The following is a 26,536-nucleotide window of genomic DNA, read 5'->3' as shown; positions in this document are numbered from 1 at the left end:
ATCGTAAAATTCAGTCATTGTGGTCAATTCACTTATGTAATATTATGATAATTTGATGTAATGATGGGTTACACATGTAAGTCCCACTATGTTGGGTTATTTATGTAATCATGGAGTCATTGGTAATAGGAAAGGTCATAATTGGTTTAGTCATAGAGTCATGCACTTCATTGAAAAGCTTCCAAAAGATTCAGCATATGCTTAGGGGGAGCATGGTTAGGATACAATGTTCATATTCAACAGATTAGCTCTACAAGTGTTCATCTCTACACAAGGAAAAATAAGCCTTCATTCAACATTGGTAAACCCTTTTCTCTTGATGTTAAAGGGGGATATTAGATTGGTTTTTTGGGAGAGAAGCTTGGTGCCTAGATTGGTCTGTTTACATATGTGTTTGCAGGTATATACAGGTGGTGGTAACCAAACACCAAAGTGGTTTCCATCAAGTAAAAAGGGGGATATTGTTGGTATTATGGCTAATGTGTTGTTCTTGATGGAAATGTACTTGATAAAGATGTCAACATTATGGTGGTAGGATGATTATACAGAATGGTATAGATGTGACAGGTGAGATGGAAAAAGAAATGTCAAGTTTAGAGACAAAGGTATGATAAAGAAAGAGTGTGAAAAAGTATATGCGAGTCTTGAGAAGAAAGATCACGTACATATGCAGATATGGTGAAGCAAAGTCACCTACATATTTCGCACCATGGTAATTGGAATACCAGGGATCTTGACCATGGTATTAGCCCATAGTAATGAGTGCAACAATGAATGTTTGATCCTGTCAAAGAATACCATTGACATTACTAATGGATTGGTCTAAGGTATTGGCTAAGGCCTAAGTTATATAAGGATATGGAGATCAAAGTGATATGTGTGCAAGTTTTGTGTTATCTATGAATGATTTGATCTGAAACAAGTATGAACCAAGGAACAAGGAAAAGACAGATTTGAAAAATCTGAAGTATGGTATCATATGTGCTTGTTTGATTTTATTATTGAAAATATATAACAGTGATAAATCTGTGGTGATAATGATACTCTGACATGAGTATGTGACAGTAAGAGTTGTGAAGTCTACCTTGTGGTTGTACCAAAGGCATGATTCAGTGATTGTTATAGCATCATTTAGCACTCTTGTAGACTTGATGCTCTTTTATGGCCCTGGGTAGTCCCTTTTTCCATGCATACTTGATCTTATATTAAAAAATAATATTTCAAATTCCATACGTGACTCCGTCCCAACTAAATCGCGTACATATGTCGGTTCTATAACATTGAACCCACACATACCTTTTAAAATATGAAAAAACAAAATAAAATGCTATTTTCGGTTGAAGTTTATGGGTTTCACCAAAATCCCACCTACAGGAGCCCATGGCACAACTAAATTAACTAATTTCAGGTGGTACATATACATTCCTTAGGTAGGCCTAATTCATAACAAGAGAAGGGTTATCAACATTATACCTACTTTTTCTCCTAGATCAAGTCTATTTTTCTTGTGCCTCCTCCACTCCCAGTCTCTAGGAAACCCTAGTTTCCTTTGCAAAGATGTCCATAATCCTTATAGCATCTATTTTCACTTGTTATAGAGGTTGTCGATGTGGCTTAGGCTAGATGGATCTAGAGGAAGGCTTTGTCGGCGCCTTTGGCCTGGATCAAGTTGTACCTTTCCTATGCCTATTGATGTTAATCAATAAAGAAGCTCATGTCTTGTTCATGAGATGTTATTGTCTCATGAATAGTAACTTATATGCTTCTATATGATGATCTAACATATCTTTTATGTATGCACATTGAATTATCTATTATGTATATGCTTTTGTGAATTCACTTGCAGGCCTGCTCGTTTTGGAGGACGTAGATGGTTTGGACCCTACGAGAACATCATCAAACGTAGGACCTCGGGGCGTGTTTCCAAATTCATGTTTAGTAATTCATATGTTTGGCATGCTTTTTTGACTACACTTTGTTGATTATCTTGTTCTACTCTGTTGAGGTTTTCAACCCTTACCTTAGAGAACTTTTCCCGCAAATAGAATTGGTGACTCCAGTGGGGAATACCATCAAGTATTTCCTATAAAGAGTTTGTTTTTATTTAATATGAGTTTGGTTTGTTGTTTCTCAACTTTTTCCAGCCTTCTTGACTCTTAAGAAATCTGGTCATTCAATTTTATCTCTTGGATCAGGTTGTCTTTTTATTTTTTCTCTAGTTTTCATTTATAAGCAGTTTTTATTCTAAACAATAGTATATATACGTGGTTTCTTCTAAAGAAAACCGTGTATATGCGAGTTTATTTAAATACAATCATCTACATACGTGGTACTGTAGTAAAACAGTCGCGTACAAATCTAAAAATTTGATTTTTTTCATTTCTGGCTTTTGTTGGTGGTTTGACCAAGTTCGTTTATGATTTTCTGATATTAATGAAGCCTCAAATAGTCTTTTTGTCAGATGTTGTCGGTGTTCTTCATCTTGTTTGTGAAAATCTTATGTCAACCTAGGGTTTGTAGTTTGTGAAGCTTTTGGTATTTGAATTTGGGTTCCAGATATTCTTTATGAAGTCTCTGGTTGTTTTGTGCTTTTGTAACAGGTTTGGTTGTTCTTGAACTTGTTTATAACCATGTCTTTGGATTGCTTCTTGTGCAGCCTTGAAGTTGGCATATTTTTTTCTTTTCTTTGTTTGTTTGTGAAAGGTGAATTTAGTTATTGGATGAATGAGAGATTCCAGTCCTCTAAAATCTTTCTGATTTCCAGAATTCTTTGTATCTTTTTGATCGAATTATTTAGGATGATTAAGTCTCGTATTCTTCTTTAGTATTTTATCCTTGAGATCATTGGTGACTAGAGATATTAGGGTCTTTTTCATGTTGTTGTTATTCAAGTAGATACTTGCTTTCCTTTCTCAATTTCTTGGTCTTTTAAAATCTTTTAAAGAAAAAGAAATCATTTTCTTTGTATTTCTTTTCTTGTGTTTTAGTCTTTTTGGTTTTGGCAAAAGTGTGAATTCTTGTTTTAAGGCTAAGGGTCTTCTTGCTTTGAGGAGTGTTTCTTATTTGAGATTTTCTTCTTTTTTCTTAATAAATCAGATTTTTCTTTTGGGCTCACATTTGTTTGTTTTTGAGATTTACTTGAATCTTTCATTTGCATTCTAGTGTGCATTAGGGTAGATGCATTTTAGACATCATTTAGTCTTTTTTGTTAGGTGTTGAATGTGTGAGTGCTTAAAAGAAAAAGAAAAATGGTTTTTTTTCTTTCTTAGATTTCTCATAGAAACCATGTAGAACTCGCTTTCATTAAAGAAAACTAAGTGTTGCATTTGCATGTATCCTAGGTTTTCTATTGATTTCTTTTGCTTTGGAACATCATCAGCTGCACTTTTGTTTCCCTTTTCCTAATTAAAAACCAACTAAAATAAGCACTTAAAATTAAAATGAACTAGACTTTTTATTTTTGCCATAGCAACATCAACTAGTCTAGGACATTTAGGGCTTTGGAATAGGTGTGTGGAGAGAAAACTCTCCAAGTCCACTTAAACTGAAATTATATAAGTTTACTAAAGAGTGGAAATCCATTATCATTAAGTTTTCTGGGAAAGATCCTTTAACACAGGAGTTAATCATGAGGACATGTGATGATAAGGAAAGAGAGATACCCCCTCTCCTACTTGTTAGATCACGCACCCACTATTATTTTGCTTGAATTCTAACCACAAGCTAGTAACCTTAGCTACCTTTCCTAGGGACCATGCAAGTAATTGTGGGGGGGATGCCCATGGTACTTGAGGAAAATGTTGCATCACTTTCGCAGTACTTCTGGAGGGTGCCCTTGTGAAGCTTTGGTACTTTCACTAGAAAAGGCTATTGTCTAGATGTCAACGTAACTGCTTCTGATATCTTTGCTGGTAGTCTTGGGTCCTCATCATCCAAAACTACCTTCAAGAGATCCTTATCTTCACTTTCTTGTATGTGGTGTCCTGTCCTAATCACCCGGAGCAGAAATACCTAGAAGTTGTTTGCTTGGTTGTATATTTAGGATATTTTTAGTGTATGCTTTATGCTCTTAGCTTTCCATAGGTGATTTAAGTCTTTAATTTCTCTTTATATCAAAAGTGGTTGACCAACCAATTCATCAGTCTAGAAGGCTTCATGGGATTTCACCTGTGAGTGTCGAATCTTCACCTAGAAGGCGTAGGAATAATTCTAATGGTTCTTTTGAACTAGTGTTAGCTAACGTAACAGAGATAAATCCTTCTTTGAGGGCTCTTATTACATAGGGTGAACCCAGTCTAGTCCATAATATGGATGGAAATGCTCCCGTGCATGCTAGAGTACTCTTCTAATTGGAAGACTAAGTAGAAATTGAAGATGTTTTGGAGCCTCCTAAGACTCCTATGGAACCTCATCCTTCTCATCTTCCTTACGTTGTATCATACGTGGGCACTCTGAATCATAGGTCGGACAGCCATGTTCACTCTCATTCTTTCTTCTCAATGGCCAATCTTAGTGGCTCCGCCGATATGATCGATGTACATACTCCTTCTTCAGTTGTAGGAGGAGATACTATTCCTATATCTATTATTACACCCAGTTCGGTAGTATTTGGCTCTACCTCCATCTCGATTTCAAGTGGGGGCACCAAACCTTTGACTCCTTTCATGAGAATTTATCCTTTCAGAATGACATCTAGTGGGATTCGCTTAGTTTCTTCAACTTTACCCTCTGCTTATTCTGCATCTATGACTTTGATGGCTATTGATTGAGCACCTTTACAAGGTTTTCAATTTGGAAGTGGATACGTTCCTCCTTCCAATCCATCATTGAATTTAGGATCAATGCCTTTCTCTTGTCATTCTCAAAACATTAATCCTTTCCAAGGGAGCCAAGGCTTGGCATATCCTTCTACGACTGGTTTTGGGTTAGGGAATCTTTGCCATTTATTTGGTCAACATGGGAGTATGCCCTTCCCTACTGCTGGTACTTCACAATTTTTTCCTCCTTTGGCTAGTGCTTGGAATCCTTACCAGGGGCTTTCCCCTTCATATAATGTTCTGTTAGGAGGAAGTTTTACTATGACTAGTAACCTTGTAGTAGGGGGTGGATACCCTTCGTATACCCCTGAACTACAAGATTTTGCTTATGGTTTAGGTTCTTCTATGAGTAACCATTGGTAGCTAAGTGCCTTTCAAAATATAGGATAATCTTTTACAAGTGTTGGAAATTCCACTCTTGGAGCTTGGAATTCTACTGTTCCTCTGCGCTTACCATTCCTAGGAACACTTAATTTTCCATATCTTTCAAAATTAACTAATGATTCAATTTATTATAATCCAGCTTGGCCTCCAATCCCTACTAAAATTCCATCTGATATTCCAAAATTTGAAGGGATTCTTGTGAGGATATGGAAGATGATATAACCACTTTCCATTTATGGTGCTCCTAAAATTCCATGATTGATGATTCAATTAGGTTGAGAGTATTCCAATGTACCTTAAGTGGAAATGTGACTAAATGGTACAACGAGTTAAGAGGGGAGACATATTCTATGTTTGGTGATTTAGCTAGAATGTTTCTGAACCATTTTCAATTGTTTGTTTGTTATGATTCCAAAATTGAACTCATGGACAATTTTGAGCACAACAAGGCTAACCATATTTCTAACCACATTCAAGAGTGGTGCAAAAGGAAAAGGTTGATTAAGACCTATATCCTTGATGATTTTATTCTAGAATGGTTTTTTAAATCATTACAACCGGAGATTTCGAAGGATGTGTCACTTTTTGGGGTGTTCACTGAAGAACATGCTATCTTTAAAGCCCAACAGTTAGAGCTCATTTATTCCCAGTCAATAGTTCTCTACAAGATTTTTATTGATTCTCTTAGATTGAAAATAAATCTTGCCAAGCCAAAACCAGACCCCCATTTCAATGGAGTTATAGGATCGATCGATAGTAATACGGCTATTTTGTTGAATCAATTACAATAGTTTTCATTACAGTTTGCTTCTGCAACAAAAACTACGTTGTTAGCGTCTGCTCCTTCTCAACCTTTAACAGTTAATGTTGTTCAGTTCTTAAATCCCATAGGAAATCAACAATCCGATGGGAAGAAGAAGGGAGATGGGAAGAAATAAGATAAGGGAGGGAATGCTAATAAACCTAGTGATGACAATGGTGAGGGAAAAAAAGATCTAAGAAGAAGGTTAAGTTCCCATGCAAGTTATGTTGTGGGGATAACCTTACCCATCATTGCCCCATTATTTAGGACACTCAGTGCTTGTTAGCTTATCAAGGTTCTTCTAGTCCCTAGGTTGTGCTTACCAACCCTTTTCCCCAAGGGCATCAATTAATTGTTGGTGCGAATGCTAGTACTGGAACCCATATAGGGGGAAACCAAGATGGGGAATCTACATCGAATGTAGATATGGTTAAGTCTCATGTTGATGTTTCAACTAGAGCTCATGATTATGGAGAGGCAGAACATTCTAAGGCTAAACCTGCTTCCAATATTCCAAAACCTCTTCATATAAAGAGGCCTGTAGTTAAGCCTATACCTTGGATGCCAAAAAGGCTACTCAGAATGGTCAACTTACAATCCAATGTGAGGGTTTCTCATAATTATTCCATTGTTGAAGATTTATCTTAGAGCCCATGTTTTATGTCAGCGTTAGAGGTACTCAAATTGTGTCCTGCACAAAGGAGTTCTTTGCTCATTGTGATCAGAGAAGTAGACCCAAAAAATTCTCTGATAATCACATTTGATATATCAAATGTTAAAATGAGACTCCCTCATCATATGGATTTTCAAATAAATATATGTATCATAAGAAGGCCATCTTTCAAACCATAATGGATGAGGGGGCTTCCACACACGTCATGTCTATGTCATGTTGGAAAGCTATTGGGTCACCTGAAGTTGTTCCCTCTACTACTCTCTCAATTGCATTCGATGGCCATTCTCATAGGCCTCATAGGATTCTACCTACCTTCCGTATTTGTGTAGGGGACAAGGTGGTCAATGTGGAAGTAGAAATAGTTGATGCTAATCTTGATTATAATCTTTTGTTGGGTCACAATTGGCTATACAAAATGGAAGCATTGTATCATATTTATTTCGCATGCTATGCTTTCCTCATGAAGGGAGAATTATTACAATTGATCAATTAGCTTACTCTCCCAGTGACCCTAATGCATATGCTGACTCCACTGTCCCCTTGGTAAATTATACCAAGCATCCTTTCAAGAATTTAGCAGTTGGAATGTATTCTTCTTTGATGGGTACTTTTGATATTCCATCTCCTACTGCTCATGTCTATTGGAAAATGTAACTAGGTCTGATCTTCATTAAATATATTTAATCCATCATGTAATGTACTTGTGAAAAGAATAAAGAAAATAATAATAATTATTATTATTATGAATTATTAAAGCATGGGTTTCATGCTTGGGTCATCATTTTTTAGGTCAAAGTCCCCTTTGAGGACTTCTAGGATGTATTCTGAGTCAATAAAGTCATTGTAATTTTAAAGATACCCTTCTTAGGCTTTTGAATTATGTAAAAAGGTTAAGTATTGATTCAAATATGAATTACATTGCCTTCACACCAGGTTTGCCCTACAATGACCAATTTGGCCTTAAATAAGGTTATTCGATCTCACCAAAGGACTATAAATGAATCAGTTCAAATTCCATTTGAAGTACACACACAACAAGCTAGTTTGATATCTCTTGAAGCTAGGAAAAAGTGTGAAGTGGAGGAAAGAAGGAGAAAGGAGTGTGAGTTTGGTCTAAGAGAAGGAAGGAAGGAAAATCAAAATTTTGGTGCATCTATCTCTCTCTCTCATGCCCTAGTTTGGAAGATCGAAGTTATCTAGTTGATGTCGCATGTTGGTGTTGCTATAGGTTGAAGTTGTTGGTGCTGGAAGCTACTACCTCAAGAAGTTGTATTATTCCAAGATTGAAGTTTTTGAGTGAAGATCGAAGTATTTCAGTGAAGATCAAAGTCTCCAAAGCTAGGTCAAAATTGTTGGGTTGAAGAAAGTGTTGCTACTACTGCTAGGTCAAGTAGAAAGAGGAAGAAGGTTGACTTGGTGTGGAGGAAAGTTTGTGTCAAGGTCTAGAGTCTTGGAATATCTCAAAAAAACTATTGAAGGAAGAATTACTAATTGGGTTTTCCCCTAGTGAGGCATTTTTCCCTGGATGTGAGCCTATATCTGGTGTCCATTGATTTATGTGATATTGCTTTGGTAATTGCTTGATGAACTAAAAGAAAGAATATAAATAAACATAATAAGAAATCAATAACATCAAAAGTAATTATCAAGTATAAGAAAAAAAATTGCCTTTCTGATTTTTCTAACATGGTATCGAGCTTTGGTAAAGAAAGAACCTAATGGAAGTCTCAAGAACTTGATCAAGGGATCATTCAAAAGGATTATTTCAAGGAAGAAGTCTACTCTATTCAAGGAATATGTCTAACACAATCAATGGAGAGAATAAACTTGAAGGAACCTCAAACTACAGATCTTGGAAGAATAGGATCGACCTCATCCTTGAAAAGAATAAGGTACTAGAATTGGTGAAACGAAAGGTAAATAAGCCTATAAAAGACTCCAGTGATGTTGATAAAGTAAAGTTCATAGATTTGGAATTAGTGGCCATGAACCTAATGCTAGAAGGAATAAAGGAAAATCTTGTCCCATTCATAGCCAACATTGACCATGCTCAAGAAATGTATGAGGCTTTGTCAAAGTTATTCACTATTAAAAACATTGGTCAACTAGCAAGCTTGAAGAATGAACTAAGGACCACAAAGATGACTAAAGAAGATATCGTGGACTCCTTCTTTGTGAATATAGAAAGAATCAGAGATGACCTTTTGGCCCTAGATGAAATTGTTCTAGTCAAATAACTTGTGATCACTGTTATACTAGGATTTCCAATACTTGGGGTGCATTTGCTATAGGACTCAACAATTTGAAGGAATACCCCACTTTTGAAGAACTATGGACCACATGCAGTCAAGAAGAATTAATAATTTCATTATTTCCCAACCCTGAAGGTGTGTCAAATGCCTATGTTGCTCAACACAGAGGAAACTTCAATAAAGGACCAAAGAGGAAGGTTGAAGACCCAAAGAATCTGATATAAGGAACTTACACTACTAATTCCTTTTCTTCTAGTCTTATATATTCTAGGTTGTATTTTTGGTGTTTAGAATTCATAGGTTTAAACATATTTTTGGAAAAATACATTTTCTTTTGTTTTCATAAGTTTATAGGTATCCCTCAAACTTTGGAGGGAGCCCTCAAAATCTCCCAAAGATAGGTATCTCATTTCCTTTCAGTTTTTGGTTTCATGTGCTCATTTAAGTTTTGATTATATTAAATACTAATCACCATTCTCCCTCTATTGTCTTGATTAGGGAAACATCTACTATATCCTCAAGGAGTATGAAAGAGAGCCTCCCAAGACAAGGTTTGTCAAGAAACAAAGGTATGCCTCAAAACTACAAAACATTGATTTATTTATAATAAATGTTCATTCATTTGACAATCTATTACTAACATTGTTATGTCTAGCTATATTGAATCTTAATGATTCTTGTTTTGGGTGATTCATCACTTGATAAATCTACCCCCTCCTCATATTCTTAATTGATCTTATAGAACCCTAGACAGGTTCTCTAGAAAAACCTAACCTAAGGGTATGCTAATGTTAATGTCTGAAACCCTAATATTGCTTAGGATTATTGGGAAATGTTATTTGAAGTTTTTTTTTATGATGTCATGTTTGGGATTTCGGTATGATCATGAAAACCTAACTTGTTAGGGTTGAAATGATGTTGTCTGAAATCCCGAACCTTTGAAATTTTGATATAGTAGAATTTTCTTTGTTATGTTATGAAACCCTAGATCTTTAGGGTTTGGTTAGGCCTATAAGAAAATTCCTTGTTAGGTATTTAAAGTCCTAGGAATGAAACCCTAGGTTTATATATGTGTCCATGTAGTTGAAACCCTAGCTTGGTCTAGGTCGATATATGTCTAATATGTTTCCTAACATATGATATGCTTATGCATGATGATGAATTCCTAGATATATGTGTTGACCTAATTATTAATGGTCATAAGTCTTAGGGTTTAATATAAGTCCTTGTCTGAGTTTGATATTCTAGGATGATGCTGAAATGAGAAAATCTAGGGTTTGTAGCTAACCCTAGTGGATGTTAGTCATGTTTTTTGATTGAAGTTGTAATTGGTTCTTGGTTGTTAAAAACTTATATATGATATCTAGGGTTTGTATGAAATCCTAGTAGGAAGTCTAGCATATGAATTCTGAAAGTTGTTAAATACTTTGTAGATCTATATTTGTTTGAATTGTTTCTAGGGTTTGCAATATGTTGTAGTAGGGTATGTCATACCATTGGTAGAAACATTGAAACCTTAGATATAATGAAAGGTGTTGATGAAGTAGTCTAGGGTTTATGACAAAATCCCTAGCAATATGTTGAAGAGTATGTATCTCTTGTTTGGGTATCTGATATATATAAAGTTGAAATTCTTCTGTGATTCTGATATGACTAACTTCATGCTTCTATAGATTTGGTTGTACTTGTTATCTAAGTTGTGCAGGTACATAATCTTCAAGATAGTGAAGACAATTGCAAGTAAGGTTGATGTGAAATATGATAATGATGATAGATATCATGAGATGGATGGAAGCCACTAAATATTCTTTGATGTCGAAAGAAGAAGAGATCTCCCTAAGATTAAGAGGGAGCTTTGATATACAAAATCTCTCTGGTTGAGAGGGAGAGTATAGTTTTGATTGGAGAATGAAGTTTTAAGGATATGTTATTGTATGAAAATAAAAGCATCAAAGATTTGGTATAAGTGCCTATAGTGTTTGAAAAGCAACGTCAGGAAAACCATGAAGGTTTGTGTTTATTTATGAATATTTGAAAATATATTATTGATTGGGGTTGTGTTTGTACAGGTGAATCTCTAGAAGGTTTTGATAGCATGCTAGTTACCAATCAGTTTGATTGGGAGATATTTATTATCCTTGATTTGCTGGATCAAGGAGTGTTGAGGCTTTGTGAGTGAAACATTTCCTAGGAGGACATCCAGACAACACTTTGTGTTGATGTCTAGGTCCAAAAGTTGGAAAGGTGGTGTTGATTGTAGAGCTATGATTTTTGGATACACACCTGGATCCTTGGATTGATGGTTAGAAAGTATGCCTAATGGTACCTATAGAGGCTAAAATATTCAGTCCATATTAGTCCCACCTGGATACATTTCCTTGGTTGGGAATCTAGTCCATGGAATTGTGGTGCCTAAAATGTTGAGAGACCAATGGATAGATTTCCATGGTCAGGAATCTAGTTCGTGGCATTGCAGAACCTAAAGTTATTCACGGTTCATATAATTTAGATCTTTCTTGTACTTGTATATAATGAATACCTCCTTAGTTAAGAGGGAGTGTTGGAAAATGTAACTAGGTACGGTCTTCATTAAATAAATTTGAGTCATCATATAATATACTTGTCAAAAGAATAAAGAAAAGAATTATTATTTATATTATTATGACTTATTAAAGCATGGGTTTCATGCTTGGGTCATCATGTTTTATGTCAAAGTCCCCATTGAGGACTTTTAGGATTTATTCTGAATCAATAGAGTCATTGTACTTTTAAAGAGACCCTTCTTGGGCTTTTGAATCATGTAAAAAGGTTAAGTATTGAGTCAAATATGAATTATGTTTCCTCCACACCAAGTCAGCCTTAAGATGATCAAGTCGGCCTCAACGAAGTATATTCGACCTCACTAAAGTACTATAAATGAAGAAGTTGGAATTCCATTTGAAGCAAGCACACAACAAGCTAGTTCGATATCTCTTGAAGCTGGGAAAAAGTGTGAAGTGGAGAAAATAAGGAAAACAGAGTATGAGTTTGGTCCAAGAGAAGGAAGGAAGGAAAATTGAATTTTTGGCACATCTATCTCTCTCTCATGCCCTGGTTTGGAAGATTGAATTTCTCTAGTTGATGACGCATGTTGCTGCTAATATAGCATGTCGAAGTTAATGGTACTGGAAGTTGCTACCTTGAGAAGCTATATTGGGCCAAGATCGAAGTTTCTGAGTGAAGATCGAAGTCTTTTAGTGAAGATTGAAGTCTCTAAAGCTAGGTCAAAATTGTTGGGTTGAAGAAAGTATTGCTACTGTTGCTATTGCTTCCAAGTCAAGTAGAAAGAGGAATAAGGTTGGCTTGGTGTGTAGGAAAGTTTGTGTCAAGGTCTAGAGTCTTGGAATATCTCAGAAAAAATATTGAAGGAAGAACTACTAACTGGATTTTCCCCTAGAGAGGGGTTTTTCCCTAGCCATGATCCTATATTCATTGTCCATTGATTTATGTGCTATTTCTTTGTTAATTGTTTGATGAACTAAAAGAAAGAAGATATAAAGAAACATAATAATAAATCAAGAACATCACAAGTAATTATAAAGTATAAGAAAATATTTCTGCCTTTCTGATTTTGTAACAATGTCAATGCCATTCCATTCTCCAGGATCGTTCCTTGGAAATGTTCTTTTAGAAATCATTATTTTTTATATCCTTGGCCCTTTCCCCCTCCTACTGCCACATTAGAAGAAGGGAAAGTGGGTGGAATAGCTTATCCAATATCTGCAACAAAAATTGTGTAGCAATCTATTGTTAATTATGTAGATTCTGATTTCATCCCTCTCCCATCAGAGGATGTAGATGGTGATGTGGCGTTGGTCTGTACAGTTGCTTCCACTTCGGTTATGGATTTCCTTGATATTATTTTACCATATGAAGAGGAAATTTTAGAAGCAATGACTAGTGTAGAAAGAACATGGGATGATTTGCATCATCGGTCCTATTTTCTCCCTGACTTGCGGGAAGTTGAATCAAATTTGTCTAGTCCTCTTTCTAGTGGAAGTGTTCATAAAATTTTAAATCCTTTTGCGCCATCACATATTTTTATCGAAGGTAACATGGCTAATATTTTAGAAACCATTATGGTAAAAACTTCCGAGAATCCCAACGTATCAAAAATATCTTCATCAGAGCTGAGTGTTCCCCTAAAGAAATCAAAATTCACACTAATCTCTTTAAAGAGTTTCGGGTTGTATTCACTTGGTCTTATGAGGAAATGCCTAGTATTCATCCTAATATATTTCATCATGAGATCAAGAATTATGAAAATGCAAAGTCTGTTAAGCAAAATCTTCGACTAGTTAACCCTAGAAAAGTCACGATTATCAAGGTTGAAGTAGAGAAAATTCTTAAGGAAGGTTTAATATACATTGTTCCTTTCACTCAATGGGTTTCAAATCCAGTCCCTGTTGAAAATAAGAAATGAATAATAAACATATGCATCGATTCCATGGATTTAAATAAATCATGTCCTAAAGGAAATTTCCCCACTCCATTTATAGGTAAAATTATTGACAAGTGTGCAGGGAATGAAATATTTTACTTCATGGACGAATTTTCTGGATATAATCAAATAATGATTCGTCCTGAAGATAAACAAAAGACAACATTTATTTTCCCCTAGGGTGTGTTTGCATATATGAAGATTCCTTTTGGACTTAAAAATGTTGGGGATACTTTTCAGTGGGAATTTCTCATGTGTTTTCCACGACATCAAGCATATAATTGAAGCTTATTTGGATTGTTTAGATGCTTTCTCTCACAAGAGAATGGAACATCCAAAACACCTTCATTTAGTCTTTGAAAGATGTTGTTATTATAAAATCTAGTTGAACCCTAATAAATGTGTTTTCGTAGTTACATCTGGTCGATTTTTGGGATTCGTCATCTCTAATGAAGGGATTCATGTTGATCATTTCAAGGTTGAGGCAATACTTTGGTTTCGTCCCCCGTTGAACATTCTTCAACTTCAAAGTATCCAAGGAAATGTCAATTTTTTACGGAGATTTATTGTAAACTATGTTGAGATCACAAAAGGATTTATGTGTTTACTTAAGAAAGGAGTTCCATACGTTTGGGATGACTTCTCTCAATGCTTGTTTGATTATTTGAAAAAGGCATTGATCTCTTCTCCTCTTCTGATTCCACGTGATTATAGTAAAGATTTCCTTTTGTACCTTGCAGCAACAAAATCAACTATTGGTATGGTTCTAGTTCAGGAAGATAATTCCCTTAGGGATCATGTGATTTATTATTTAAGTCATGGCTTAGTTGGTCCTGAAATTTGTTATTCTCATATTGAGAAATTGGCTTTAGCAGCAGTTCATGTTGTTCAGTGACTCCATCATTATATTTTGCTCAGAAAAACCTTTGTATTGGCTGACATCAATCCATTTCAATTTGTTCTCAGTAGGCGAGTGATTGGGGGAAAATACAATAAATGGATTTCCATTTTGCAAGATTTTGATCTCAAGTTTATGTCATCTAAGTCAAAGAAATCGTTGGTATTCACATAATTGATTTTGGAATTTCCTTGTGAAGGAGATGTTACTTATGAAGAATCATTTCCAGATGAACATCTTTTTCTTATCTCTTCACAAGATCCTTAGTATGGAGATATCATTGTATATCTCCAAACTTTGAAGTTTCCTCTGACTTTTTCTAAGGATGAACGTAAACAATTACGTCACCTGGATAAGAATTATCTGATTATTGGTGATACTTTATACCACTGCAGGATTGATTCAATCCTTAGATATTGTTTAACCTTAGAAGACATTGATTCATCAGAATGACTGCCACAATGGAGCTTGTGGATTTCATCTACTGGGCTTGCTACAACCCAAAAAATATTGTACGCAAAGTATTTTTGGCCTTCAATTTTTAAAGATTGTATAGAATCAGTAAAAAAATTCCATCCTTGTCAAGTTTATACTTGAAAAATGCGCACTCATCCAACTCTGCTTTTTCCTGTTATCACTGTCGATTTGACAAAGGCCTTGTCAAGAGGAAATTTTGAGTTCCATAGGTGAAGGATAGAGGGTGGTCGATAATCCCTTTCTTACTGAGAGGGAGTGTTGAAAAATGCAATTAGAAATTATCATTTTTTTTTTTTTTTTTTTTTATGGGGGATTTACGCAGTGCATTATATTAGATATCATTTTTTGGGATTCAACTGCGTTAAGTAAGTCATTCAAATGTATGACCATTTCCATGAGAGGTAGTCGTAACTGACTAATTTCTCATGATTTTTTGAATAGTTCACTTAGCACTCATTGCATCGGGTGATGCTCACAGGGGTGAAGAAGTGGGATTGAAACTAGTGAAATGTGGAGAACGAATCACATAGCATCAATCATCACTTCCGGGGCTTGCACCCGGTAACCAGGACTTCCCAGGAGGTCACCCATCCCAGAATTCCTCTGGCTCAAGCGCGCTTAACTGTGGAGTTTTTCCCCACAATCAAGCCCACTTAGCTTGCTACCCCATTTGCAAAACCTTAGCAAGTATTGTGCCTCATGAACCATTCAAGTAGAGATCCCTTGACTCTTTTTGAATTTAAGTATGGGGGATTTACGCAGTGCATTATATTAGATATCATTTTTTGGGATTCAACTGCGTTAAGTAAGTCATTCAAACGTATGACCATTTCCATGAGAGGTAGTCGTAACTGACTAATTTCTCATGATTTTTTGAATAGTTCACTTAGCACTCATTGCATCGGGTGATGCTTACAGGGGTGAAGAAGTGGGATTGAAACTAGTGAAATGTGGAGAACGAATCACATAGCATCAATCATCACTTCCGGGGCTTGCACCCGGTAACCAGGACTTCCCAGGAGGTCACCCATCCCAGAATTCCTCTGGCTCAAGCGCGCTTAACTGTGGAGTTTTTCCCCACAATCAAGCCCACTTAGCTTGCTACCCCATTTGCAAAACCTTAGCAAGTATTGTGCCTCATGAACCATTCAAGTAGAGATCCCTTGACTCTTTTTGAATTTAAGTATGGGGGATTTACGCAGTGCATTATATTAGATATCATTTTTTGGGATTCAACTGCGTTAAGTAAGTCATTCAAACGTATGACCATTTCCATGAGAGGTAGTCGTAACTGACTAATTTCTCATGATTTTTTGAATAGTTCACTTAGCACTCATTGCATCGGGTGATGCTCACAGGGGTGAAGAAGTGGGATTGAAACTAGTGAAATGTGGAGAACGAATCACATAGCATCAATCATCAGTTAACTTGTGTGACATGGTTTATGTCACCTATTTTACTCAGTAAATTCGATTTGGAGGAGTCAGAGCCCAGTTAAGAATGTTTGATTTCTAATTTGTAGCAATCAAAGTCAAGTATCTTGAGTTTTTTCTTATTAAACTAGTTCCAACTATTGGAGGAACCAGTGGAAGGTTAGTTGTGTAGTGGGACTTCAGTCAAACTCAATGATATCCAATTAATTGATCAATCAACCCAAAATAGCTAGTGCATACAGAGAATTCAAGTTACCCCTTTGAGGTGGAGATGCCAAGGCAGAGTAACATCATTTGTAGACTAGTCTTGAGTGTATAGGTGTTACATGCAGTCTGATGATCAACCTTGGGAATTACACAATCCATTTTGGAGAAATTCCTAAATAACAAGGTCCTAATTTCTCAAGGAATTGCGCAAGGAAATACAGGCTCAAGAAGAGGTAGAAATTGACTAAGACTGGGACATAGCATCTTAATGAGTAGAGAGATAGGTTATGCACTTGCAATTTGTGCTTAGTTGAGAAAAGAAATTGTAATACATCTCTATTCATTATATTAATTCAAACAAGCATTAGGGTTTTTAGTAGTTTGGTTTCCCCCGAAAAAATACTATTTGCATGTATGTGATTTCTTATTGCATGTCTAAGATTTTTGTTCTAAATTTTGAATTAATGTCCCAAGAGCAATATATTAGCTTTGTGTCTTGTGATTCTAATTAAAAGTTTATAAGCAATTGTAAATCTACAAAATAATTTCTATAGGGGGGAGATTTCCTAGGAGAAATTTGTGAGTCCTTTCCCTTGTCCTCTTTCCAACCCTATATTTTTCATTTTTAGACAATAATAAATCCACCCCTAAATATTCTTAATCATGGTTCTTGCCACACTAAAAAGGGATTCCTTCATAGTCAAGAGTCTATCTAAAATATAGTTCCCCAATTTAATGGTATTGATGTCTGCTAAACTTTAGAAATATTTAGGCCCACTAAAATATGCTCCATACCCATATAGATGCAATGTCGATAAGAAGAGTCTACTTTCTAGAAAAGTCCCAAATATTTCTCTATCTCTCAAAATACATCATCTAACCAAAATACAAGTGGGAGTCCTCTTAGGCGGATAAATCTGTCTTGCTGACCAAAGCGATATCCCCAGATCCTAAAGGAAACTAGAAACAAACAGACAACTCAATGACTCTTTCTCTAAGCTAATTTCATTCGAATTGTAAAAACAATAGTAGGAGAATAAACCTCTTACCTATTTTCGAAATGCTTGATGAAGATCCCTGCTCTATCTTGATGAAGCTTCCAAATGCTTAAAAAGACCTGCAATCACAGACATAAAAGAGATAAAAGTGTTGGAAATAACACTGAGAGGGGGGGTGAGTATTATCATATCAATAATTTAATTTTCAAAACTGATTTGTATACACTACTTCAACTTAGTGAACTAGCGTGTATACACAACTATACTTAATGCAACCCGTGTATATGTAGACATCTTTTGATTTACCCAAATTATCATGCATTGATCTTTAACCAATATATTAGGAATTAATTAGACAGTGTAGTAAAATCAGAATAAAACATCACACACAAGAAACACACATGAACACCAAGATATACGGTGGAAACCCAATGTGGGTGAAAACCACTTGCTGCTGTCATCTTTGTCTTCTTTTAATAATAATAAAATCTATTTACAATTTTTGTACTGGTGCAGTCTTATACCAGTACGTAGGCTTCTACTTGTAGAAGGCTACAACCTTCTCTCGTTCTCCAACTTCTACTAGAAGGGAGCTACAACCCCCTAGCTCTTGTACTAGCTGATATGTTTACTAGTACATAGGTGTCAGCCTACAGAAGGCTACACCCTTCTCTTTTCTTCCAGGGACCACGTTTCATAAATTTTCAGATTGGATCCATCAACAACATCATTCAATCATCAAATATATCTGCATCAACCAATCTCCTTTCAAACACAACCGAATCAATCAATCACTTTGACAACCCATCAATCTGATCTTTCATAATGTTGTCACCAGAATACAGTAACCAGAACCCAAGCCAGAACCTAGAACTCTGTAATAACAAAAAACAACAACTAAAACATATTTTATAAGGTATATGCTACTTCCATGTGTTGAATCGATGTGTACATGCGCTTTTCTAAAAACCAACCAGCGTATACATTTGTAAACATAAATTCAGAGTTCTACTGCTATTCCAGACTTTTGTTATACCCAGATCATATCATTTACAGAATAATATATGCGTTAGTATTCAGATCTAGAATATACATGAGCTTCAACAAAAAAAAAAGGTTCATTTTACACCTTAAGATTCTGATTCATCATTAGATCTGATTCCTCAACATCAGCTAAAGTTCATCCTTGGCTCAGATCCAACTATGCACCATAACCCAATCACCTACAGACTAGATCTCACACTTCATCAGATATTCGATGCTTGCACACCTTGGCCTAATGATCTTCTCCTCCTTTTATAGTTTGTAGGCCTTTCTCAATACCATGGACCAAAACCACTTAAGACCAATACCTTGGACCAAATACCTAGGGTCAATACCTTGGAACCGATACCTTGGACCAATACCATGGATCAAATACTTCGGACCAAAAACTTAGTTTTCCGAGGTATACACACTTTTCCTTTTGTGAAAGTGTGTGTGTACGTATATGCGACTTGTATACATCGAACCTGCATGTATACGTGTCTTGGCCAATGGTGAACCTACGTATACCTCTCTTTCCTAAGTCTGATCTGTAACTCTGTGTTGTTAACCTGCTGTACTGTGATCTGTCATCTGAGTGAGTTGCCATCAAGGACAACACCCGTGTCATAATGCCAACAAAAAGGAATATGCAATCATAACAATTCAAACAAGATTAATATAATGATCAAGGAGATTATAAATTGAGATTATCTTGTTGAATATGAAAAGAATCATAAACAATTCATTATTTCAATAAGAAAATACAATGGGAAAAAAATCATTTGTATTACTTCAAGGATAAAGAAGAGCCTTGCAACCTTTGCATTAATGTCATTAGGTTCCTCCCAAATTCCTCTAAACCTCTCCTTAGTTGATAATCCTTTAAATCTAAATCCAACAACATAAGTGTATCTTTTCCGAATCTCCCAAGCCCTCTATCCTCTAGTCAATTTTTAGGCCAAGAGGAAGAAGTTTCAGATCCAAAAGGAAAGGATGAGATCCTCTAATTGGGGTATTAGGGTTCCTTGATGAAAGGGAATTAGCTCCATGATCTAAGGGGTATGGCTCGAATAGATATGACCTAGAATCTTTTAGTTGGGATATATTCGACCAACAATGCTTCTGGAATTTAGTTTCTATTTTTACTTTTATTTGATTTACTTGCGTGGTCTATAGTGGAAGACAAAGTGCATTTTTACGTAGTTATTAGGGATAGAAACTACAAATGCATGTAAACTTAATAGGAAAAGTGTGTAGGTCACACTTAACAAGTGATAAAGCCATTTTACCCAGAATTCACATCTTCTTCAAGAGTTTTTTATTGTTTGACTTCTAAGGGAGTGTAATGGAAATTTTTTATGGATGGTGAGAGATCCATTTCAACGATCAAGTGTCATGGTGACAAAATTACATGTAACAAGTCCAGGAAGATGAACCCATACTATAATTACAACCAATTTATCCTTCTTGACACAAAAAATAGTGACAATGTCTTTGTGAAGGGAACTAGAGATCCCCAATAACATTGGGGATTAAGAATTTTATGTGTCCTCTCCTAAAATTGTTTTTGGGCATGGAATCCCCCCACAACATGTTTTGGGGCTCAAAGCCCAAGTTTTGGGTCAAAGGTTTTATAAGACTCCGCGAATTGCGGGCGTGGAGCACGAAGTAGAGGTTAAGTCACAGGGTTATCGACTATAAAATATTGTAATGTAATTTAAATCCATGTCGGCCTACCATGGTTCGCGGACCATGGGATTGTATAAATAGAGTGAGGCTCTAAGTTGTAAATATAGTTAATAGCAAAGGAAAGGGTCGAGCTTAGAATAAGATTCTAAGTGTATTGGGTCATAGTAGTAGGAAGAGACTCTGCAGCTGAGTGCGCGGAAGCCTAGTATAGTCTGCAGCTGAGTGCGCGGACCCCTGTAGCTGAGTTCGCAGGGTGGTGTCGAGTCTATAAGCGAGATTGAAGATTAATAAAGAGAATTTGATTCTTATTTTTGTGTAATTACTATACATTGTCTTCTTTACAGTTATCTTGGTTTATTTATTACGCACACTGATATGATTGTTGAATATGTTGTAATAATCATTAATCTTGCATAAACAAGTTAAGTAATGAAATAATAATAGCTAAATAGCGAGGAAATTGGGTATTCTATGGGTTGCGCCCTGAATAGGGCTGTGCAGAAGCAACATCACAGGTCGAAGGAATAGCAAGTGCGCCTAGCGACGTGTCAGACTGCGGATCTCCAGAAGCCCATCAGACATCCCCAGGGTGTGGAAACTTGGTTCTAGCACCCTCCCATACTACTTCGGGTGAGACCTCAGTCCGCGCTCCGTGGACTATTGCCGAAAGGGCCAGTAGTACCGAGATTTTCTTGGCTAAATCACCTCTGAACCTGGGTTAGGCCCATACAAGCCAACAAATGGTTCCATTGCTGGGACTGGGATCTTCATAAAGGATGTCTGATGTCATGCCACTAGAATCCAACAAAGAAATAAATTGAAGAGTGGTTGGACAAGAAGATTCATGAGTAAGCGGTGTAGGAGCACAAAAATCCATGAGTATCTAGGGAATAGTGGTTGGAACACTACTTGTATACGGAAATCCACAAAATTTTCTTTGCATCCTTTCCTTCTGAGCTATATGAGTGGATTGTGAAGTTAGCAGACAGTCAGGGAAGGTGTAAGCTCGACAAACCATTAGTGTGGACTCCAGAATTAGTGCGCAGACTAGAAGCATCAAGAGATAAGATACCACGAGCTATGAAACATTGGCTCGACTGAATAATAGGAGGATTTATCAATGATTTCGTGGTAGACACGACCATCAACTACAGTGAGGCAGAGTGACGTTTTCTCAAGGGACCGCGAGGTAAGTATATTAAATCTTTGAACACTTGGATTAAGATGTTATTGTGTGAAAAGGGGTTTATGCAAATAAATTAATGTTTGGAACTACGTGAAGCGGGAAGATCTATAGAAGCGGAAGTAGTGAAGAGTTGGAAAACAGTCCCTTAATTTCACCCTCATGGGAAAGTGAGGAAGAGCTCACGAAAGTCTCTCCGAGAAGCATGATTAGTTTGATCAGACAGTGAATTCCACGTTTACCACCTCCACCCACACCTCCACCTGTTTCACACCCCTCAGCTCCATCTCCACCCACTCCACCTTCGCCACCACCGCAGTTCAATATGGCGAGTGCGATCAAATTACTGATATTCAGAGGAGTGGGGAATGAAGATCTGAACCAATTCTGGTTCGTGGTAAGAGCAATATGAGAAGCACAGGGCGTCGTGGATAATAATATTAAAAATTCTACGCTAGTTAGTGCGCTGCAAGATTGCACATTAACATGGTATATCAAGAATTCTAATGACCACCCGAACGCAGGTATTGCAGAGATCCAGGTCACGTTGAACAAGGAATTTAGCAGGCCAAAATCAGAAACACAATCAATCATCGGTTTAAGGAGATCGCGATGCTCCTAGGTGAGACCCCCTAGGATCTAGTCCAAAGGCTAAAGAGTATGATCCGCGAAGTCAATATGACGTTAAAAAATGCACAACATCGCGCATGGTTTGTGGCTTCACTGACACCACACTTAAGGACAGCACTGTCACAACAAAAAATTTCCACTCAGGCCAAAGCATTGGAGATGGCAATGAGATTGTATGAGACCCCTATACAAGACCCTGGGTTGGGAGTCCAACAAATCCATGCGCAACTGCAAAATCTGTGTCTGGAAATGCAAAGTTTGAAATAGGATAGGACACCTTGGCCGGAGGTGCGCGAGGAAGTATGGTGCATAAAATGCAAAGGGCAAGGGCACGACATGGACCACTGTCCAGTATTCACGAACTACTTGGCAGGAGGAGGGACGATTCCATTAGGACCGGAGGCATAGGCAGGCCGAGCACAGCGTCTGCGTTATGGTGCGCGATCTGCCAGATAGGAGGAAAACACACCATGGATAATTTCCATCTGTTGAAAAAGTATACACAGACGTCCCAACAATTGTTTTGTAATTTTTGCAAGTCGGTAGGCCATGAAGAACGCACCTGCCGAAGCTATGAACTAATGATGGATCAGAATCCTGCCTACAGGGTGCAGACTGAAATGTGAGCCCTCGACCCAAATGCAGGGATGGAGCAAGCTGGGTTTCAGGGGTGCGGTCGCGGTTAAGGCGGAATGGGACCAGGAAGTGGTCACAGACAAATAATTTGCTACAATTGCAGAGGGTCAGGGCATTATGCCCGCGACTATACAAACTCGACAAGAATATCATGTTCATACTATAACCAGTTTGATTATGAGGCAGAAGACTTCCCTTCATTGATAGCGAGGATGTGTGAAAAGGGGGTACTCCAGCCCCCTCCGACCCAAAATTTACAAATGATGAGGCCTGAGCCATGCGAAGAAGACCCAAATGTAAACATGATGCTCAGAAGCGGTATGACCATGGGAGATGATAAAGGGAGGCAGCCAAAAGAAAGTGCGTTGGTTCGCAAGGCTCCTATAAAGGAACCCAAGTTTGATTTAGAATGCGCCAAGGAGACATTCATGGAAGTTAAGAAGAGCTTCACGGAGGCTGCCACTTCAAGTAGTAAGGATCAACTAGAACTAGGGATGGATCCTTCAATGCTCACTACCTTTTTGGAGACATGCATGAAACTGTTGCGTGACAGCAAGGCAGTCAAAGGATTACATGAACTTATCAATAGGTGCATGGGTTTAGGAGAACCGCGCGTGGTCTAGAAACTTGGGAAGCATGCATTGCACACAGGAAGGGAAATGAGGTTGACTGTGAAATAGGTGAATACGAAATGGATTGGGTAATCCTGGATCTGGGTTCGGACGCAAATGTACTACCAAAGAAAACGTGGGAATGCATGGGTATACCCATGTTACAATGGTCCCCTATTCATTTACGAATGGCAAAACAACAAAAGATTTTGCTTATGGGAAGATTGCAAGGGGTAATAGTCGATATTGAAGGTGTGAGCGCGCATGCGGATTTTGAAGTGATAGAGATTTTCGATGACAAAAATCCCTATCCCATGCTGCTAGGAATAGACTGTGCTACCGATATGAACAGAGTCATAAATCTGAATAAGAGCAAAATGATCTTTGAGAAAAAGTCACTACGCGTTGTAGTATTGCTAGATCTAGCCAAAGGAGCATGATACACTGAATTGGTGCACGACGATGATAGTGATGATGATATCAATTGTATTTACAAGATAACTGCGTGAGAAGAGGATGTTGGCATTATGATGCATGTGTTGTAATTGATGGCAACCCACTTGTATCAGAACAACTCACTTGTATATGGTAACTAGATGAATCTACAGAAGAGATATCAGATGTGACAGAATTCATGACAGTTGTGTTTACAGATGTGATGAAATGTAGGGCAGTTTCAAGGAATCAGTTCAGAAGGCAACTCTCTCAGATGAAAGATCACAGTACAGCAGGTTAACAACAAAGAATTACATATCAAACTACACAGGATGAAGAAAGAGAGGTATACGCAGGTTCACCTTGACTAACTTACGTATGCATGCAGGTTCACTAACCACAAGTAGCATATACGTACACACGCACTTTCACAGAAGGAAAAGCACATATACCTTGGAAAACTAAGTTTTTGGTCCGAGGTATTTGTTCCATGGTATTTTGGTCCAGGGTATTGGTCCAAGGCATTTGGTTCGAGGTATTGACCCTAGGTATTTGATCCAAGGTATTAGTCCTAAAGTGGTTTTGGTCCGTGGTATTGAGAAAGGCCTAAAACTATAAAAGGAGGAGAAGATCATTAGACCAGAGGTGTGCAAGTATCGAATATCTGATGAAGTGTGAGATCCAGTATGCAGGTTATCAGCTTATGGTGCTTTGTTTGATCTGAACCAAGGATGAACCTTAGCGGTTGATGAGGGATAAGATCTAATGATGGATCGGGATCTTAAGGCTTGAAATGAATTATCATTATATGGTTTGATCATGTATAGTCTAGATCTGAATACTAACACATGTGTTGTTCTGTAAATGTTATGATCTGGGTATGACTGAAGTCTGGAATAGCTGCAAAATTATGAATTAATATTTACAGACATATACGCTAGTTGGATTTGATAAAAGTGCGTATACACGCTAGTTCAACACATCTAAGTAGCGTATACATTATGTAATATGATATTTGAAGTTACAGTTGGATCTGGCTATTGTTGCAAAATTTTGGGTTCTGCTCTGTGTTCTGGTGACTGTAGTTTGATGACAATATACTGAATGTTTAGATTGATTGATTGTGATTTGCTTCAGTGACGATGGGATTTCAGTGATTCAGTTGTGGGTGATTCAGAGATTTATGATTGAGTTTCAATGATTGGTTAATGCAAATGTATTTGATGGTTGTAGTGCAGTGGTGATTGATTTTGAGCTTCAATGTTGATAATGGGTCCAGTATGAAAATTGGATGAAACGAGGCCTTCATGTGTATTGTTGTGTACCAAGAGCATCTAGTTTGAAAATTTATGAAACGTGGTCCCTGGAGGAAGAGAGAAGGTTGTAGCCTTCTGTAGGTCGGCGCCTACATACTAGTAAACATATCGGCTAGTACAAGAGCTAGGGGGTTGTAGCTCCCTTCCAGTAGAAGTTGGAGAATGAGAGAAGGTAGTAACCTTCTGCAGGTAGAAACCTACATACTGGTATGAGTCTGCACTAGTACAATGTTGTAAACAGATTTTCTTATTATTAAAAGAAGATGGAGACGACAACAGCAAGTGGTTTTCACCCAAATTGGGTTTCCACCTTAAATCTTGATGTTCATGTGTGTTGGTTCATTCTGTTATTTACTGCACATGGTTATTGTTTAATGTTTAATAAAGTACTAATGCATAGATTAAAGATCAACATATGATGAATTAATTGAATCATTAGTTTGTTGGATATATGCTTGTTTCCTTAAACACAGTTGCGTGTACACGTGGGTTACCTTCATTGAAGTAGCGTATATAAATTTGAGTATGAAAAGAAAAATATTATTGACTTGACTAATACTGATTCACCCCCCCTCTCAGTATTATTTCCAACAATTGGTATCAGAGCAGGTCCTTTGGTAGAAGCTTGATTGCTTGAAGGAGATCCGTAGAACAATGGGAAAGAAGTTAAAGAAGAAAGCATCTTAGAAGAAGAAGACATCTCAAAGGAACTATGACAGTGGGATTGTCAATTGGGGATTATGTGGAAGAAACTCTTCAAATTTAGAATCACCTTAGAATGAAGATGAACAAAAAAAAGAACTATCAGATATGAATTTGTTGTCCTCTAGTGATACTTTTCTCTGTCCATTTGAAGATGATGAAAGTGATAGCGAAACAATTGAATTTTCTCTTATGGGTGAGAAAGAAAGATATCAAATAGAGGCAGAATTTAAAAGTCTCACAGACAAAATTAGAGATCAACAAGATCTATTGGACAAAAGGGAGTGTGCCTTCAAAGAAGAAGCTACCAAACTAAAAGCTCAACTAGAGGAAGGAAACAAGGAAAAGGAAGATCAATGTCAAAAGCTGGAGGATGAAGTGACATCATTAAGAATGAAGTAAATAAAAGGAGCACAACAATCAAGAAACTCAAAGATAGATTTAATTACTATGAAAGTCTTGAAGCTAAGATCCTCTCTCTAAAAGAAGATCTTGAAAAATAAAATACGCAGAATGAAGAACTACTCAAAGCTCTTGAAGAATAAGAAAAATTAAGTTCTTGAATTAAGGAAATAGGTGGAAGAAGGAAGAAAAGCTGAAGAAATCATGAAAAAAAAGTATCTTGAAAAGGAAGAGAAATATCAAGTTGAGGTAAATATCCTAAAAGGTAAATTAGGAGAAAAGGATAAGCTTTTACGATTTCAAGATAGTACTAAGATTTTGGATGATATTCTCAATAGTCAAAGGTCTCCTGCCATCAAAACCGGTCTTGGTTTTCATGAATATGTTGAAGGTGAATCTAGCTCACAAAGTGAGGCAAGGAAATCTAATGAAAAATCTGAAATGCTCAACATGGAGATGAGAGGTCAATCCCATCAACAACC

The sequence above is a fragment of the Pinus tabuliformis genome, chromosome J (assembly GCF_031772625.1).
Source record: "Pinus tabuliformis cultivar Carrire ecotype Pingquan chromosome J, CPIR1, whole genome shotgun sequence".
In the NCBI taxonomy this organism is placed as follows: Eukaryota; Viridiplantae; Streptophyta; class Pinopsida; order Pinales; family Pinaceae; genus Pinus; species Pinus tabuliformis.
Note: the sequence above shows the minus strand (reverse complement) of the source record.